Genomic DNA, 21,154 nt, shown 5'->3' with positions numbered 1-21,154 from the left:
GTAGCTCACCTCGACCGTTCTGAGAGGCTCCCTCCCCCTCCTCCTCCTCCTTCTCCTCCTCCTCTTCCTCCTCCTTCTCCTTCTCCTCCTTCATCTCCTTCTCTTTCCTCTCTTCCTCACTCAGATCAGATCTCTTTTCCGCTGCTCGCCGCTACCGTCGTCGTCGTCGTCGCCGTCGTCGTCGCCGTCGTCGTCGTTGTCGTCGTCGTGACGTTGACGTCACGCTAGATGAAGAAACGAGTCGGCACTTTCCGAGAATGACTGCAGTTCCTTGCGTGACCTTCTTTCAGCTGGCCAGATAGCAGGGTGGACTATCTTTCTGAGCACGGTGGCCTTCGCTGCTTATATACACCAGTAAGAAGGGCATATATGGATCGCAATATAATTTCTGATATATCTCGCTCGGGCGAAACTCGAAAATGTACAATTTTTTCTCCCTTGGGCATTATTCGATACTGCAAATTGTTTTATAAACATTCAATTTAGTCAAATTATCATCAATAAGGTAAAATAGCACTCCGACCTAATTATTAATATATAACTCAATGGATAAGTTTATTTCAATACAGCGATGTTGACGCATCACTAAATCGAGCTTGACTGCCAAATAATCGAGTATAGTAGAACTCATTTGTCTGCACTCCATTTATACAAACAAGCTCACGCTCAGTCTTAAATATTCGAACGGCGCCGTAGTTCGAACAATAGGAGCTCGACGTGCTTGATTTCAGTTTTCTCAACGTCAGCTCCTATTATCGGAAATAATAAGTGCTGGTAGAAAGTAGTGTTAATACATCTCTATCCAAATCATTCGATTATTAAAACTATCTTGTTCCCCAACATAATCGGATAAATGGAGTTCTACTGTAATTCGTTCTATAAATGGGGCTTTATTTTCAAGTGATTAAAAATAGAAAGAAAGAAAGAGAGAGAGAGAGAGAGAGATATTTTATGTTTTAAAAATATACCTATTCGTATAAAAAAGATTTCATGCTAGTCATTAAAGGAAGCATATTAATATAATAAGATAGTAATGAAATGTCTTTAGGTATAATTATTAAGTAGGTTCCATAAGTAATATATGCCAATAAAATTTACATAAATTACTTCTAGAGAAAATGACTCGTTTAATTATACTGTCTACGCAAATACATAAACGAGAACAACCCTTCGATCAGTATCGCGTGATAACGATCGTGCTTAATGACACTAACACATAACAAAGGCAAATGACGGTCGAACGGTAAAGTTTTTAACGAGGCGATAGAAACGCGGATGTCACGAGGCACTTTTACATACACAGCTTCTTCGTTGGCGGAATAATCGACAATAAAAAGGTGGCGTAATTACACGTTACTAAAGCAAACACGGTTTTAGTAACTTTCCTACGGTCGCACGGCGAATCGCACGAGGGGCTCGCCGAGGATGTCGTCCGTGTGATTGATGAAAAACCTGTCGTCTGCGGGCGTAAAGGCTAAAAATTTCCTTTGCGCGACTAGCAACTTCCGGCACGTCCGCAGGACCATTCATAAACTCGCCCCGGTACCGTCAATCGCGATGAGACATTCACTTCTCTGTCGACATCCATTCCACCGGCTACCACTCGCGATTCCGAGAGCTATATTTTACGCCGCTTCTCGTACGTATAACTGTACGATGCACGAATCGCGACGTGAAGACTCTTCCCATCTTCCTTCCTCCGTGGGCGTTTTCTCTCTCTCTCTCTCTCTCTCTCTCTCTCTCTCTCTCTCTCTCTCTCTCTCTCGCTCGCTCGCTTGCAACAAGTTACGCTGCATTCGTTTCGATAGATTAACTGGGAAACGAATTACCGAGAGACAATTTGGCAAGACACATAATGTCAAGTATACCATGGCGAGCTTGATTCTAATCTTGATTCCTAACAGATGTTCGTCTTATTATTGGCCCCGGATAGATTTCGATAAAATCTTTAAGCGATTTAAACTATAATTAAATCACTTAAATTAGAAAGCGCTTCATCACAGAAATCTTGAAAGTCATTCATTTAAGATTCTTCCAAGAAAGATGCATATCTGTATATAAAAAGAATTCTATTTCAAAGTGATGTAAGAATAGCGACAAAAGGAGTAACAAAAATGTCTTTTTACAATAATCATTATTAATATCGTTGAATGTTATTTTACAATTCTGGAAAACTAAAAACTTTGACGGTACTAAGATCCTTTTATTGACGACAAACGTGTTGTTGTGTTGAGATATTTAAAGGAAAGGTATTCGATTTACACTTCACGCTTCAATTCGAAGATTTGCTTTAGACGTGATTAATAATAATATAATTACGATGCTCGCGGTGCTCGTTCGTGCTGGACAGCTGAACTTTAATGAATCAACTCCGACCGCTGGAAGTGTACACGTCGCGTGGTGTACGACGCAGCTGTGGCGGTTGTGGCGCTAATTAATAATTACATGAGGTTCGCGTTGTCGAACCTCATTCACAAGTCCGGCGAAGGCGAGGTAAGTTCTCGCGCGCTAAGAAACCCGGAAGTTGTCGCGCCGCGAGAAAATTATTATCGTCGATTAGCGTCGCGGAAATTGATAAAGCGCGTTACATCATTGTAGGTAGGCCAGGTAGGAGGAAAAGGGTTAGGGAACGATAGCCGGGGAAATAATAACAATGCGCACGACGTTTGTGGGAAGCGGGTAGAAAAACGTGACGGACAGCCGTGATGAGCCGGAGGATGCGCCGCCCCGGGTGTCAGGGAAGGAAGAAGAAGAAAAGGGGAAGAAACGACGGCACAGTGATAGATAACGGCTCGAGGATAAGAGGGAAGGTTGTGCGCTGCCGAAGGGGGCGGGTTGTCCCGGTGAATATAGAATAGAGGGAGATCGGGAGAGAAGGACGGAAAAGGATGACCGCAGGAAGGAAGTTGGCCTGGCCCCGGTGTGCAGGTTGTTGTCTGGTAACACCTACGGTGATCAAAGAGGAGGGGGGGAGGAGGAGGAGGAGGAGGAAGAGAGGAGTGCAACAACAGGACGAAAAGGAAGAAAGATGCACAGCGCAGGCCGAGGAAGAGAGGATGTAGGAACAAAAGGAACGCGAATAGATAGCGATAGAGAGCGCCGAGCAGAAGCTGGCCGCTCTGCTGCTGGACGCGCTCGGCGCGGTATATACTTGCCGAAGGCTGAGCAGGTTTTTGCCACATTTTTTGCGCCGCTTATTATAACTAGGAAGCTGATGTGCTCTCTCTCCCTGAAGCCCTACCTCGTAATCTCGGCGATCGGAGTGTGTTCGCCTGCGCGCAGTCAGGTATACACACGTATGTGCGAAAAGTGTGTGCGTGTGGAACGTTTATCGGAGCGTACACTCACCGTTGGAAACGGCGAGATGTAGCTGAGAAACAGAGAGGGAGAGAGAGAGAGAGAGAGAGAGAGAGAGAGAGAGAGAGAGAGAGAAGTGGGATGGAGAGCGTGAGAACGCGTAAACTTGTAAGATTCGAAAGAGCGTAAGGAAAGGAGATATATCGTCGTGCTCCTTTCCACAGTGTTGGAAAAGGTGGTGATGGTGTTGGTGGTGGTGGTGGTGATGGTGGTGGTAGTGGTTGGAACTGGGTGCTCGTATACTTCAGAAAGACACACGTGTCAACGTCATTTCCTTTACACGACGAGTCTGTCTCTCTCTCTCTCTCTCTCTCTCTCTCTCTCTCTCTCGTTCCTCTCTTTTTCCTTCTCTTCTGCCGCGTCGGCTCTTCTCTCATGTCCTTTTTCGCCTCGGACATATTCGAAGAGAAAATAATGCGCTACAAAGTCAGGACGCTCGCTCGCTTGCCGGTAGTTGTGAATTTATCCAACGCTTGTTAGTAAAGAGAGCGAAGAAGTAATTAAACGAACAGAGTTTAGCCTTCTGTTACGGAGCAACGACTTTACATAAGATACGTGATGGGATTATAGGTAGAGTTTGGTAAGATATGATAGAGTGGGTAAATACAGTACGCTATTGATCTTTCTCTTGGCATACATGGCACGTTTGACAGATATTTTATTTGTTATAGATGTCAACAAATTTCTTGGATCCAATAAGTTTCGCAAGAAGGAAATATTTTCGAATGAAATCTTATAGAACGGTATTTATGAAGCCACCGAACGTCAAATACTTTGTGATAATCTATAAACACTTAACTAAAATGTCAACTATATAACTTTCCCAATTCTAACAATTAGGTATAATGATATATTTACACCTCACTTTTATCGACAAATGCATTTATTTCTGAGATTATATAATATATGTAATGTAAACTATATGCTAAATATGTGTAAACATATCTTCATATCCAATTGCTATTAAAAAAGGATATGTTATTAATTTATTATCTTACTTTTATTTGTTGTCTTATTATACCTTTTCTTTCTTTTGCATTATTTTTTTCTGTTTTTTTAAATTTATTCCTTCATTTGTACGACTTTTTAAAGAAATGCGTTGACTCTTACTTTGTCCTTGATTTATTGTTATTTATTACAAAAGGAATTGTGACGTGTTAATTTTTCCTGCAAAAGTGACATGGGCCTCATTCATGTTTAACTGCTTTTAAAAAGAAATCGTGGGGGCCAATATCTTAAAATTTCCCATTAAAAACGAAAGAGATATATTAAAAGGTTCCACCGTATTAATTCAACAGCAAAGATAGGGATTACCGATCACACAAAACTCGCAAGATACCATAATATGCCACTTCCTCCCGCGTTTACGCAGGAAGACGAGAGCACGCACGACAGAGCGATTCCTCACTTCACCTCGTAGTCCTCGCGTGCAAGGAGAATTGCGAGTACGAGCAAGAGCTACCACCACCCCTTCGTCCTCGTATCCCTATCCTCTTTGACCAATCGAGTTCACCTGGGCCACGTTACGGTCACTCGACTTCCGGTATAACCCGGGCGGGCTACGCGTATGGCCCACGGCCATGTAACCGTGACTTCTCTCTCTCGTTAACACTTCCGCTCTCCTTTTTTACGTGATTTCGCGAGCTCTCAACGCGAATATCTTCGTCGTGTATAATAATTTTGCGATATCGAATCATAGATAATATTATACGTAATTCATGAAAACATTGTTAATACGTTTCGATGTTTCGATTGAATTAACAAATACAAAAGTATGCTTCTTAGATTCTCTGAGTTGGATCTCATTTCGCATTGTCATTAATCATCTGTGAAAAATAAAAGATGCGCGTATTAATCGTTCGTTTAATTAATCTGCAACATCATACGTTGCGCAAATCTGCGCCACGTCGCTTCGGGACGTTAGACCGAAGGCTTTAGAAAATATTTGACATACGATTGGACCGATAAAATACAACAAATCTTGTTGCATAACTGCACGAGAACGCATCGTGATTTACCATATCTACTACTTGTGTCCGTGTTAAATAATCACCGCCACTTTCTCCGCCAAACTTCGGCGTTTATTGTGCGACGACCGGTCGACGATCATTCGAAAGGGTTGTCCCAACAACAGTTTTCTCTCGCAATACGCGATTATTGCGGCACATCAGAACGCGGATCGTTACCGCGTGAAAGTCCACCAGTTGCTGTGGCAGAAGAGAGGAGGAAGAGAGAGGAGGAGTGAGGAAAGAGTAGGAAGCAGAGAGGGAAGAGGCGACAATTTCCGGTCTCTCTCCTTCTCTCTTTCAGTACACACAACTTAATGCCTATTTTTATCTTCGACACTGAATATTCGCGCAGACGAAATTCAAAAAATCTGCATAAAAAAAGAGTAATCTTTTATCTAGATTCAATAAAACGATATATACTAATAACTGATATCATATCCCTGATGAAAATTTTTCTCTGAATTTTTCATATAATTTTTCAGAATTTTCATATATTGTTAACTTTCTCACATTTTTATAACGAATTGGAACAATTCTCAGAAAATCTACATTTTTTTTTTTTTCAGAATTTTCCATATGTGTCAATTATGAAATATCGTAAGATTTCTAAGATTTTTATAAGTCTAATTTCTGTGATGAAAAGTTATAAAATATAAAAAAAATTTAAAATATTTTTTAAAAATTATGGGATGAGAAATCTCTCAGAATATTTCAGAATTCACATGTATATGAAAAATTCTGAGAGCAGATGCAAACTTTCCGAATATTTCTGAGTATTTGTGAAAAGTGTTCCAATTCGCGTATAAAAATGCTAAGAAAAATTTTCACCAGAAATATGTATCGAATTTTTAAAATTAAATTTTCTAGTAATTTCGTTTTTATCATATTTTACTTTTATTCACGTCATTTTATTAGAAAATACTAGGTTACAACATGTGTTCTTATTTAAACTTTGTCATTTTAAATTAATATTAATGTTGCCACGTTATATAAGATCATTTATCATGTGAGAAAAGAGATAATGCTGTAGATTAATAAATATATATTTTTTGAAAAAGTTCTCGATTTCTTAGAAAACTGAAAAGATGGCAAATTTCTTTTCTTCTTAATTTCTCAATTTCTTCCTCTCCATTTCCAGAGCTTCTCGAATCTTAATGCTACTATTAACGCGCAATATTATGATAAAACGATTGCCCGCAATATGAAATATGACGGAGGCAGTCTAACCCCGAGCGAGACGCGTACAGTCAGCAAATAGATATATACATACTCGCGTACGCGTAACGTATGGAAGCAGATTACCCTCGAAACAAGTTCTTGGTTTAACTCCCACGCATGTAATTACCTTGAAGCAGGTGCACCATAAGAAGCACTCGGATAACGATAAGTATACGCTAGAGCTCGATTTACAGCTTACTATGGACTGAATGTCGACGATCCCTACACGGAGATTGCCGGTAAAACATTATTTCTATTTCTCATTTATATCCATGCCGTTTTCACGAGTTCCGTTTACTTGATTTATTTGTTATGTTGATATTAAGCTGAGGTAGGACGAGATATTCGTCAAAACGTTGCAACGTTCCTCTTCAATTACGACTGTGAAATATGAAATGCACATTGTTATCAGTTTACAAGCGTTACATCACAAAGCTTACGATGACGAGTTTGATTATTCCTGACTTACGTAATATTCCGCGTGTCAGTCTATCGAACATTTTAGACATGTGATTCGGCGCAATTAGAAATTTAGGACAAAGTCGAGACATTCGCGAGAAGTTACACGTACGAAAGTGAAGAATACCATCGGGTGATGCAAATGCCACGTCCAATTAACCTGATCTTTCGATTAATTACGATCTATTCAGATTGACAAATTGGCATGATTGATCGACTTTATCGGCACCATTTGACATACATTATTAATGCGTTTCTTGTGTATTTATGTCATACTAATTTACCAAAGATTTGTTATCGCTCTTTCTGCATCTACTAAAACACCTTTCTGTAAGAAACAATGCATGCTTTTAATATGTTTATCGACTGGCATCATCTGTTAAATTTCCGGAAATCGTATAGAGAGTTGTAATCGACTTGATTATGAAATAATGTTATGAAATAATGTTTAATTAGTACGTAAAAGTTGTTAAAGGCAACAATATCGTTAATATTATTATTAGCACCTATTTTTGGATTTTATGTCACATATGCTCGTGCCAATATCGCTTCCTACCAATTGTATAGATTAACTGTAATCTCAGTTTAACTTATTCTTCATCTTTTTTTAATTCTAAGGATTAGAAAAGGAAGAAGGTTTGAATTAAACCAAGATTAAAATTAATCCATATTGGAGAAACAGGCCTTAATTCATTTTGAGAATAAGAGTGAAGTTATAATAGAGATAACCAAACTTTGGTTTTATAATAAAATTTTAATTTATTAGCGTTAATTATGATATTAGTTGTATAAATTAAATAATAAGATAACAGATGCAGCTAAGTAATTAGCAAAATTAATATACAATTTTTTTAGTTTGAATATGTTGAAGCGAGCGAAGTATTGAGAGAAGCGGAGACAAAAGCGGAAAAAGGTCGAGACGGTGAAACGAAGGATGCATGATGTAGTAAAGGTAGTGAGAGACACGACCGGAAGTTGTCCGTCAAGAAATGCTTCTTTTATTCTAAAATCTTCTTATCGTTTTTTAAGAATGACACCTATTTTTTCCTTTTCATGCAAAGTCATTCTCTAATTCATGTATGTACCGGAATTGTAGAAATCTTTTACTACAATATAATCTTCGCGTATACATATATTATTCTTATATTTCCGTAGTTGAGAAGAGAACCCAAAAGAGCACTCATTTTTTTTATTGATACATATTCGAAATCGATGTATCTCTATTTATTGGAACTCTTAACGCAAAAATAATTGTACATTTATTTTACATATTAAAATCAGACGATCTATTAATAATAAAAGATTTATTTATGATACAAATATATAAATTTATAACAAAAAATTCTAGATGGCAATAACGCATATTTTTAATAGATAGATTGTCAATAAAATTAATGTAAATTAAAAAGATAAATTTTATACATGTTTCATTAATCGTTTCACATTTTTCAAAAACAATATAAACTGTATGTAGATTAATTTACTAGTACAAAATGTATCCTCCTATTGATGAAATATTAACTACATGATGTGCATTACGTGTGCCAAGTAACGAAGGAAACAATGTCAACCAAAAAAAAAACCGTTGTTCGAACAAGCAAGAGAAGATAAGTCGTCGTGTCGAGGACTATCTATGGAAGCGAGCTCGGAAACGACGAAGTGACGTGGAACGCATCGAACAGAAAGAGACGTCAGGGGGAGCAAGAAGAAGAGAAAGAGAAAAAGAGAAGAGAAAGAGAGAAAGAGGGAGAGAGACAGAGATAGTTAGTAATGAATGACTGCAAAAGAAGCAGGTAGACGCGAGTGCGAGCGAGCGAGGCGGCAATGGTTGGCACAGTGAGAGGGAAGTAGTGAATGAAGATAAACGCGATAAGGACGGGGACATAGGAGAATACATGAGAGGGAGAGAGAAAAAGGGAGATAGAGAAGTAGAATGAGAGAGAGAGAGAGAGAGAGAGAGAGAGAGAGAGAGAGAGAAAGAGAGAGATCGAAGAGGCCGAAGCTGTAGCAGTAGCACGCACGTACATAGGATACGGTTAGAGCCTCGGCTGGGGAGGAGGAGGATACGGGAGAAGTTATTTTGGTACGTGTATCGAAATCAGAATGCAACAACGTACACTCGTCCACCAGCGCGTCGTCGCGGCTTTACGAGTGATGGTCTAACAAAACGTTTGAAATTACTTCGAACACAATGACGATAGTTCCGGATCGCTTAGAGGTCTAGGGAATAGTCTATTCAAAATTTATAACATGATTTAGATAAAGGATTTCGACAACTATCTTGTGCCTATTTTCATCAATGTAGATTAACTTTAATCCTCCACAGATAACAGTGTGGATATGAAGACAGCAAATGATTATTTTACTTTAAATTATGTTGCTAATTCTGCGCTATCATCTCTTAACGACGAGGTGGTCCGTTCAAGTAGTGAAATTCAGGATAGTCTGCGGAGGATTAAGTTTAATTTATCCTTTAGCTTTTTTTCCCAATTCTTCGAACTAAAAAAAGAACTTAAACCGAGATTAAAGTCAATTTACATCGATAGAAATGGAAATAAAATCCTTGAAGCGTTAAAGATATTGAGAAACATTATTTTTTTTAAGTCTTGAAGAACAGAGTAATATTCGCGATTATTTTAAATGTAAATTTGCGAGAGAACGTGTAACGTTTTTTTTTTGTTTTACAAATATCAGAATATCTGCACAATATTAATAATTAGGATTAATAGGATCGCAGTAATATTGGAATAAATATCCGCGCAATACGGAATTGTATGACCGGAGAATTGGATCACGCCATCGGGAATAATTTTCTACAAGAACGAAGGAAAGTTATGAGATTATGTAATGCCTTCAAGTAACGTAGCATTAAAGAAATAACCTAATAAGAATAGGCACGATATAAGAAAGTTCCAAGAAGTCCGGTTAGGAAGGTGGCAGAAATATTCTTGTATTTCCGAGCGTCTGAAGCGAAGATGCCAATGTATGTTTACGAGTAAAATCACAAAGTCATTTCTTAAGAGCCGCCTCCTGCCACCGATTCCGGGGGCCGCGTTGCACAAGTGGCCGTGTTGCATCCGTATTATGCAAACGTGACAATTACCTACCCGGATTGCCGGGGAACACAAAGAAAGCACGGCGCGCGAACCCCGCGAGATTAAATCGTAGCTGGGAGCTAATAAAGTCGAGATGCATTCTCTCGGTCGCGCGCTTTCGAAATACATTGCAACGTTATGGATCGAAGCCAACGGCACACGCATGGTAATCTAATGCTTACTCGTGGCTGACTGTTTTCGTTTTTTTTTTTTTTCAATTCTCGTGTTATCGAAGTCAGCGCTGACTGCTTCGCGCAGTCTACGAAGCTCGACATTATACGGTTCTCGCACCCGAGAGCCGGGCTAGCGTGTCTCTCTCTCTCCTCTCCCTACTCTTTTGTCTCGTATTTTAACAGATCGCTTCCGCCGACTGCGGAGTTTCGCGTATCCCGGTTCGCGGCGGAAGAATTATTCAATGGTATGCCGCGATTTCAATAGATGGCTTTGTATATCGACACACAGCGGGAACACAGATGAGAAATCGTTTGATTGTATACAGTTTCTGGTCTCTCCTCGATAAATTCTTTCGAGTCGACACGCGCGTGTATGACTCTTTAAAAAAGGAAGAAAAAAAAAAAAGAAACTATTGCAAAACTCCTGTACCTTTCCAAAAGAAAGCTAGAATTGATCTAATCGGAACTCTTGAGAATAAATTTTACGGAAGTCCATTTTTTACTTTTAATCAACTATTTCAGTTTTATAAAATTAATTAATACTAATGTCGGTGATTTTTTAGTCCTGTCTTTAGAGGAAAAAGAAAAAAAAAAAAAACCATTTGAGACTCTATGACTTAACGAAACTTTCGAAGATTGTCGCACCCTCCCGCGATCGTTTTCTTTGCCGTCCTTATTCTCCGTAAACACCGCGAAGTCTCGACGGTGCGAGAGGCTCTCTTCTCTTTCTTTGGCCTAGCCGCCTAGAGAATACCGCGTGTGTGTACGTATACTTTGAAAATGTACCGACTCTCCCTCACCCCTCGCTCTATCGTAGCGCGCACGCGAGAGATGCCTTTGTTCTCGCCTCTCGGTCTACGAGAGAAAAAAAGAGGAAAAAACATCACTGTGCGAATCTGACGCGTATGCGTCACACAAGAGCCAGATAGGATAGGTGGTACCGAAGGACTCCTCTTCGAGGAAAGAAGAAGAGGAACACAGGCGGTGAGGAGAAGGTACGAGTACACGAGTGACGAGGGGATGAGGGCGGGGGTCACGGGAGGGAGGAAGAGAGAGAGAGAGAGAGAGAGAGAGAGAGAGAGAGAGAGGGAGGAGGAGCAGGACACTCGGAGGGAGTTCGCAGAGTTCTGGCTGGGTGAGCACACGTCCGGTCATTATCGGAGCTTATCTACATGAGCACACCTCAAACGTACCTAACCAAACCTCGTCGCATGTAGCGAGAGTCGGCCGGTATTGTAACCGTGTTTATAAAGCGCGTCTCGAGCTTCTCCCCTTTCTCGTTGAAAAAAAAAAAAAAAAGCGAGAGAAGAAATCACGCTATATGCCGTATTTTGACGTTTCATCGGGAGAAAATGTCCCGTGATTCGGTCCGAGAGAACTTACTTGTGAGATACGCCGTGGTATGCCCTGTGTGATCGCATGACTTATGACTTACCTGAAACACAAAGGAGACAGCACAAGCTATTAAAATTGTCGTAATAAACTTCTTAGAATTGTGCCAAAATTAATAAAATTTTGTTTTATATTGTAGGATTTGTTGCGATGATTTTGCGCGGTAACGATATGAATAAATAAATCCATATTTTTTGATACATTCGATTCACACATGTATAAAATTATAATTTTTTTAAATATCATTAACTTTTCCTATCGGACAGCTATACGATTCAGTTAAAAAAAAAACAAATTTCTCTTTCATATGTAAGAGATATAGAATTAGCACAACTATGTATATAATTTATGCTAGCTGCCAAAATAAACTGGCAAAACATTAATCTTCACGATAATTAATACCTCATCTTAATGCATTTTTAGTATGTATTGTGGAATTTAATTTAGTTATGAGATAATTCACACACACAATTCTCCTAAGGCGCTCGCAAGCGTTTCGAGGTATTTGTAAATCTTAAATTAAAGCTTCGACATTTTCAAGCACGTATATGTTAAACATTTTTTTTTTATCTTTGCAAGCAAGCTGCAAAAGTACTCTGCTCTTATTTCGCGCGATTATCTTATTTATATCTTACAAAAATGCCAGCATAAAATAAATATTAGAATGTAAGCTTTTATCTCTAAGGATGCAGAAGATCGTATTATGCTTTCGTGCGGATATAGTGATTCTGAAGTGCAGAAACCGACCAAAGAGATAATATCTGACGTATCTTGTATCACTGCTGGGGAAACGCTTAAAATCAGGACATGCCGGAAACCTTGTCATCAAAATAGCTCGGCCATTTTACGTGATTAGCTCTATCGCCTAATTTGAAAAATTATTTCAAAAAAAAAATAAGGAAAATCAAAGTGATAAAATTCGAAGTGATGCGTTTGTACAAGATAGAAAGATAAAATAATATTTTTTTTTACATAATATTCCTCAAGATAAGTTTAAAAGAAAAAAAAAAAACTTCACGGTATGCTCGAGAAACTTCTAGCAGAAAATATAAAATATTAAGTCGTAATATATAACATATTTTATATATTATAATTAAATAAGTAACATATAACGATCAAATAAATCTTTTTCATGAATCATCCGATAAATGTTGAATTCTTTTTATTCTCTAAAATCTTTGGAATGTAATTCTAAAGTGACAATTGAACTAGTGTTCAAAAGGGATGGCTCAATTGCCAATTTCTAAGAATTAAATTTCACTCTTTAGAGTTAGATTCCGCTCCAAGGATTTTAAAGATTACGTTCAATGTTTTTGTTAAAATGGTAAACGCGACTGGAAGATTTTGGGTTCCTAAAAAAACCTCGAACCTCATCGTTCGCGTTTTTTTCGGATCTCACCATTAAACCATTAAATTTATAGTGTCAAATTTAGCTGAATGTCACTACTACTCAATTATATCGTTATTTTATACTAAAACAAGATTATATTTGACACAATACAGTGTCAAATTTTAGTAAAGAAGTAACGATGTATTTAGTAGGTTCAGTGGCGGCTCACATTAGACTAAATTTGACACTATAGATTTAACAATGCGCGGAGATTTTTTTTGAACGCTAAAGACTCTTAGCAAAGAGGAATGCTCCAAACGTGAGGCGGTAAGCGGCAATCCGTGAGAGTAACGCGATGGCTGGCAGTTAGCCGTCGTCTAATTTCGGCGAGCGTTCTCAAGGCGCGTTTCGTCATCGCGCCGGTTACGTTAACGAGACGTATGTATGTATCGCGACGCAGAGAGCAAGTGGAACACGTTGTGCGCGGCGCGTTGGATCATTTTCGAAGCACAGAGGTCAGCGGCGACATGCACGAAGAGGGCAGCGGCGGCGGCGGCGGCGGCGGCGAGAGATGGAACTACGCTTCGGTGCACCTGACGGAGTGCGACGAGTCGGATCGTAACTCGACATCAGAGACCGAGAGCGGGGCCGAGCCGAGCGAGTAGCCGCGAGTAATATAGTCGAAATACGCGTAATCCAGCCGCAGCCTTGGAATTGGAAATGGGACTCGGCCCGCTCAAATGCTTTTAACACATACACACATGTCCCTCCTGATGCATCTTCATCAAAAACCGAGGAATGGCTGCTCTCAAAGAATAAAAGCCCAATTCCTGGCGCTCTTTCCGCACTTTAATAAGACTCCTCTAAATTATATTAGGTGTACAAAAAAGTTCTGAGCTTTAGATTTGATACAACCGAAATAACAATTTAAATTTTATATATCTTCCCGCCCTTTTGGGGTTTTAAAACAGTAACATTTAACCTCCTGAAATGCGATACGGTTTGGCGTTTGATGCACATAACCTCAAAAATCAGTAGTGTTCACGATGGCAATTACAAAAGAGCATATTCGATTTTCCATCCACTTCGCGTTTCATCTGAAGAAAAATGCTGCTGAAGCCACTGAAATGATTTGTGCTGCATATGGAGAGAACGCTGTAAGTCATGCAACATGCAAAAGGTGGTATCAAAAGTTTCGCCAAGGAGATTTCAGTCTTAAAGATGAATCGCGTGCTGGACGCCCTGAAAAGATTGAAACGGACGAATTGCAAGCACTGCTGGATATAAACTCTGCGCAAACTGAAAAGGAGCTTGCAGAACAGCTTGGCGTTACGCAGCAAGCCATTTCCGTACGATTACATACGGAATTGGATTGAATTTTACAAAAAAAAGCTCAGAACTTTTTTGTACACCTAATATTTTAGAAATGATATACATGTTCGAGAGACAACTTTTACGAAATTATATCGACGTCGTTTTTACAAGATAGTGAAATAGAGAAATTTTTAATGTTAAAAAGGACGAATTTTTATTTGCGACGAAATAGCATCATCTGAATTTTTTTGTCTCGGAATGAGAGCAGAGAACATGAAAAGGGACGCCCATCCGTATTGGTGCGTGGCCTCCGTTGGAATGACCCACGTAGGGAACACGTGCGTTCGCGCGAACACGATGCAACGTACCCACGCCGCGTTTATCCGGCATTGTCTTCTTCCCCTCCTGCGTGTGCAGGCGCCATTCTGCTCGCCTACCTCGTGAGAGAAACTCCTCCTCGCGCGGCTTAATTAACGATCATCGGGTATTCCCGCGACGTAGAAATCATTTACATTTATTCGCCCGTTATCTCGCGCGATTGCGCCTTGTTCCCCTGTAAAATTCTGCGCAGAGCAAAATTTTTTCGGAATCCTATAAAACTTCTCGCGGCCCGCGATCATTATTTCATCCTCTGTGTGTAAGTAACAGTCCTTTTTTATCCGACTCCACCAGTTTTTTACTGTTCTAGGCTTTCGAAAAAAGATTTCTTTCCAACATCTCAATTACACTACGCACTGTTAAAAAATTTATATACTGAAATTTAATATACTTATAATGTTACATAATTTGAATAATTTTATGACATTACATTAAATTTAATGTATTTCTAACTGAAAAGCATACTTGTGTACATGAGCATGGAATTTAATATATTTTTCATGAAATTTTATGAAATCTAATACATAAATTGTACACGTTCGTTATATTTAAGTAATTACTGTAATTTAGTTTTCAGTTAAATCATTCATTGCGTTTTTAATTTCATAACCACGAGCTTTCATGTAAAGGAAGCATTTCTAATAATGCACCAAATTCAACTTAAATGTTAAAACCTTTATTTAATAAACAATGAAATTTGAGCAAAAATAAGAGTGAAATTTGTGAGTGAAATTTCATTCATGTCAAAAAAGATTCAGATTGCAGACAGAGAGTTAAAATATCTATTCATTCCGAATCTATTATATATTTGTTATTCCATTTTAATCGTGGAGTAGTAATGTGAAACGCTTCTTACAAAACCAAATCATTTATTTTAAAAAGGGTTTTATCGCAAAAAATGTTTTATTAGAGAAAAATTACAAATGCATTTATTCGTGGAGTTACTTTCACATTCACGGAAAAGACTTTAGATTCCCAATTCTATCCCATCCCGTTAACACAAAAAAGTTCTACAATATGTAATAGAAATGCTAATAATGTACTTTTATACACCTGTATGGAAATGTAACGACGAGGTCTTAAGCTTCTAAAAATATGCATTTAATGAATAACGTTCGTCTGAAAGCGAATGATTCAATTGCTAGATTACAAAAGAAAAATTTTGGCTTTTCAGTTGAGTCATCTAACTCTGTACCATAATTAACGTAACAATAAAAATTCATACAAATAACATATTAATTAAGAATAAACAATATATTGACACAAAAAATTTTAACCTCGGAGCTGAAAAAAGAAATTTCAATAGAAATAAACGTGGAATCTTTTTTCAACAGTCAATTTAAAGTGGTTCTGTAAACGCCTGATACATTGAAATCAGGACCCCATTTCCGTCGCTACTTGGCAATGCTCGTTGAATAAAAAAACGCTCGCACACATATAAATTGCCATTAGCTTCGTACAGTCTTAAATATCTTGGTCTTATCGGAGAATTCCGGTTTTATGCGCGAAACATACATTGAGCAACAACCACATACGTGATTTCATTCACCGCCGCCGTTTGCTTTCTTCCCCTCAGATCCAATTCGCTTCACAAGCGCTAAACGTATTAGCTCTTTTCAGCTATAATGTATGTTGTAAGTTTCCGTTAAATTAGTATAAGGCGTCAGATATAGGATAAAAGAGACTTGATGACCAATCGCGGTACAAATTATGAATGACAGACAGTATATTAGTGCGCCAATGTTAGAGAGTTCGTTAAGATTTCGTAAAAGATTTATCATAAATTATGTCTGTGTATGTTGTTTGAATGAACAGTTAAATCAAGCGAGATCAATGTCTATATCAAATGTATTCATGAATGCTTATAATTAAAAATTAGACTTTCTAAGCCTGATATTAATATTAATATTTACATAAAATGTCTTTATTTCAAGAGTTTTAGATATGTATATACTTTGCATTTATGATTGATGTACAGGTTTCAATTACCTTTTCTTACGCGAGATATCTTTGCTGGTGTATCGCTCCAAATGTTGCATGACGAAGGACAAGAGAACCTCGAATACCCGAAACAGACGCGCGAGGAATTAGCTTCCCTGCGGCGCGAAGAGCGACGACGATCGGATTAAGCCGAAGGGCAATTAATTAAATCGTGGCAAATAAGCCTTCAGAAGACTCGTCGCCACGAGGCATCTACTTCGAGATCAGCAGAGAGGCTACGATTACCGTAGCCTGGAGCTATCATTAGTCCTCGCTTTCATCCCTTCGATGCTCTGTCACGCTCTGCTGATACCGTACGCCGAATGGACCAAGCGTTTCGCTCCGCGTACACGTTGCTTAGCAAAAAAACATAACTATAATATCTGGGAACGGTAATACGATCGATTTGCTTAATTGAATAAATCGTTGAAAACGATAGAGGAATTTTTTTGGTGAATTTCACGCCAAAGATGGAAATTCCTGTACATCCACAAGAAGAATTTATATTCTTAAGTAATATCTCACCCATGAAGCAGCGTCTACAATGAGATTTTCAAGCGTGAAACTTAGGCTTTAAGCCTTGAATAGAAATTAATCAATCACAGTCGAATGACTTATGTGAGCGTAATCTCGACTGATCGATCGATTTCTTACGGCTTAAGGTTTAAAGCTTCAATTTTCGGGTGGGCCCCCCCTATTCTTGAAAAGAAATGTATACGAAAAACTAGGGATGTAATTTCCCTAGTTTTTCGTACACAGGTTTCTTTTAAAAAGAAGAAGCCCTGATTATTATCATGTGCATTTCACTAAGCTACTTTGAGCGAGCATTTGACTGATGTAGTTCTGACCTTATATCCCATGGTGTATAGCTAATAGAAATTAATCGTTGTTATTCTATAAAAACGAGAGCGACGTCTTCCGTCGTTAATATTTATCATTGTGTTTGTGTGACAAAAATGATCGAGTAGGCAATTTTACACGCGCATATTTATTGCACACAGTACACGTTGCGACAGTAGGACTGAATGAACGCTTTAGAATTTTGAAGCTACGGTTCTCAGGGCTCGGGTGTTTTGACTTGTGAGATTTTTCACGGATGATGGTCAATTAGAGCACAGCTCTGGGCGAATATCACGCAGACGGTGGCTGCACACGGTTAGCGCATTGGCCGGTGAAAAATGAAGGTGGTCGGTTAAGCGAGCAGGTAGGTGGGTAGGTAAATGACGTATAGATGTGTATCACGCACAATGCACACTCGTGGGAGACTGCGTGCACTCGCTCCCACGCCGGTTTTTGTCCGAACGCTCGACAGACCGGCCCGTCGCCGTCGCCGTTAAAACTGCTACAAGAGTTCTCATCACGTCGCCCCGCGCGGTGTAATTTCGTAAATATCTTTCGATCTTGAGGACCGGAAATATGGAAAGTAATCGTGGATTGCAGCTTTTCAATTTGCCGTTGAAAGTCTTGAAGCAGATTTAAAGAATCGGGCACTTTTTAGATTCTCTCCATGGAATAAAAAGTAATTTCGACTATCTATTCAAGGTTCCCATAGAAAATGAATTTTAGAATGACTTCTCTCCAGGTTTTCCAGATGAAAGTAGAACATTTTCTATGAGTAATATATAAAATATGTATATTTTTAACATTTAAACTCAAGAATAGTAAGGAAGCTAGTCTGTATTATTAAAAACAATGCCAAAAAAGGCTTAGCAGCATAATGTAATTTTGCAAATTCGAGCCACAGCAAGAAATAAATTAGTTTAGGAAAAAAAGGAATGCAGTTATTACGAAAAAAAAAGATCAAATAATCGTTTAAAGTGTCACAAGTTTTGAACGTATTTGACTATAAACGTCAGATATAATATTTAAAAAATTCTCACAATTATTTGGAGCAGGAGCAGTTTCAGGGAATTATGAGCAAATTACGAAATTCCAGACTTTTTTTTACATTTTCCTCTGATTTTTCCCGGTTTTTATGACCAATTTCAAATCCCGGTTTTCCAGGCAACCCTGCTATTGTAAAATTAGATATCGATTTAAAGATCTATGCATCTAAAAATCAGACGTGTTTGATGTGAGAACAATAAAACAAGAAAATATGGATTAATTTGCAATACGTTTGATACATTGACATGGCTTTTTCTTCGCGTGCGAGTTCCATTCCAGTATGTGGTGTGCCGAACAAGCCATGCGGGTAAATCAAGTAGATAATTAATTTTTCACGGAATAAGAAACGAATTATTGCGTTACGAATTCACTTTTATTGGTGGTAGTTTTACCGCAGTAGCGATTTCTCTCTCGGCAATTGCTTTGCCGAACAATGCTATTCTCTCGAGTTGCTATGCAGGTTTACATGCCCGCCATACGTTAAATTGGGACATCCGTCTTACGAAGATATATACTTTTCGTAAGAAAGGTTCAATTTTTTTCAGGAAACTTCTATAAAATTCCTCAATCTTTTAAAGATACAAATCTTTCGCGTATTCTTGTACACGAATACGTAATTATAAGCCTCCTTATTAATACTTTCGAGGCTTTCCTGGGTGTTCTCTTCAGAATCTTCAGCACCTCTGAAGCTTCCTATTGTCTCTCTAAATAATTTACAGTTTTTCTTATACGATTTTCCTTAACGTCTTTCATTAACGAGATTTAGAGAGAAGAGAATACAGATAATTACCTAATAATCCTATAAAAAATAATCAAACACCCTCATCACGTTTTAATGTTCGTTAAACTCAACTCCTGCATTAACTTGCGAACGCATAGCCGGCAACAGGACGATTAAAGTTTAACACACGCGTGAAAAAAAAAAAAAGACGCTTACCGTCGACTTTCTAAACTACCCTCCCATGTCGATAATAGCCATTTACGATGCGAAACGATAATAAAGAAGTCGGGTGAACTGGCAACACCTGTGTCGCATTCCCGCGTACATCGTTCGAACACCTGTAACCCTATGTCCCGGGTGTCTCGACGTTTCCTTCCAATTTCCCACACACACGCCGCGCCTTTTCAATAATGGATCGCTCCGGTGAATTCCAGAGAAAGGGGGCACCCAAAGCCACTGTGCGTTTGGACATTAATTACATACGGCTGCGCCAATTAACATATCGGTCGTATTGTCATTGAAACAAGCTCGAAAAGGTGGAACGAAAGTGCTCGCGTTCTCATTCTATATGCATTTCTACGCGACGACGACTTCATTAAATAGAATACAACGTGCCATCTTACCGCTGAGTAAGCAAACGCTCACAAAGCTCCCTTTCCTCCCGTTCCACCTATATATCAACTAATTTTAAATAAGATTTCTTTATCTTCGGTATTCAAAAGACGAGAAGGAAACTAGGAACTACCGTTCCGTCAAATTCGTCAAATAAACATATCAACACAAGAGCGTCAAAATTCCACGCAGCGGTATAAAAATTGCACGAGACTACTACCGAATATAGCCAACGGCCGCGGAGTTAAGGCCAAAAAATAATTGGCGTTTATTCCGACGCAGGAGGAACAAAGGCAAGTCAAGATTCAACGAAGCGTGACAAAGGCGGACCGACCGAGCCCAGCGGCATATGCCGAAATGTCTTTCTCTCACTCTCTTTCTCTCCGTCTCTAGGATGGCGGCCGTGTCCAGCGGCCGAAGACAATTGCCTTCTCGTGTTCGGTCGAAAGTGCGTTCCCTTCGGGTCTATACTCGCAGATAACACCCAAGCTAATGCTAATGGCGGAACAGGTGCCCGCCGAGGCGTGACAAGGTGACGTCACTGGTCCCCTCATGCCGCAACGTGAACACCGCTCGTTGTTCGCCACCGCGATCATTGAGTATTGCGTGAAGTACATGCAAAAAATAGACGCAACAATCTCGCGTATATATGTATATACGATACATTGAATATATGTGCAATCAATTAATCGGCACAATTTGTGGTAAGAACGACAAATTGCTCGTCGCTGACGCTGATTACTACATTTAACGTTAATTCGCTGTTACTAATCTCTTCGGGAATAATTTTTCACACCTTTGCCGAAGAACAAAAGAAACGACGTATACAAGAAGTTGCAAATAAATTGATAAAAAAAATACATAAAATTTATATACACGTAATAGCCTTGAGAGTTTGAAGTGTGAAATCTAAGAGATTGTGGAATGGCGGAATTGCACGAGCTCGCAGTGGCCGGCAGCTATTTGCTGACGAGAAAATATTCCAAAATACCGACCGCAAGAGACCTTGAAGAAGCTATAATTTCTCAGATCAAATTCGTTAGGTGGCAGCACGAATCGACAGGAAACTCCGAAATGAATTCACGTGAGGAGTACAATTGCTCGATTGTAAAACAGATCTCTTAAATTACGTTGCACCATAAACCGTGTAATATACTATCATCGCGTCTTCGATAGAAGAATCCAAACAATATTTCAAAGACGTTAGTTTTGAAGAAGTTTTTTTTTTT

The 21,154-nt window shown here is 38.9% G+C and overlaps 1 protein-coding gene across 3 annotated transcripts in view; it reads right to left on the bottom strand.

The window, feature by feature from the left end:
* The window catches only part of LOC108745624 (ETS-like protein pointed), a 120,830-nt gene that overhangs the window by 54,780 nt on the left and 44,896 nt on the right, over window positions 1-21,154 (bottom strand). The window lies entirely within an intron of this gene.

Source organism: Trachymyrmex septentrionalis, unplaced genomic scaffold (assembly GCF_001594115.1).
Source record: "Trachymyrmex septentrionalis isolate Tsep2-gDNA-1 unplaced genomic scaffold, Tsep1.0 scaffold14, whole genome shotgun sequence".
NCBI lineage: Eukaryota > Metazoa > Arthropoda > Insecta > Hymenoptera > Formicidae > Trachymyrmex > Trachymyrmex septentrionalis.
The sequence above is the reverse complement of the archived record's forward strand: the minus strand, read 5'-3'. Positions and strand labels throughout refer to the sequence as shown.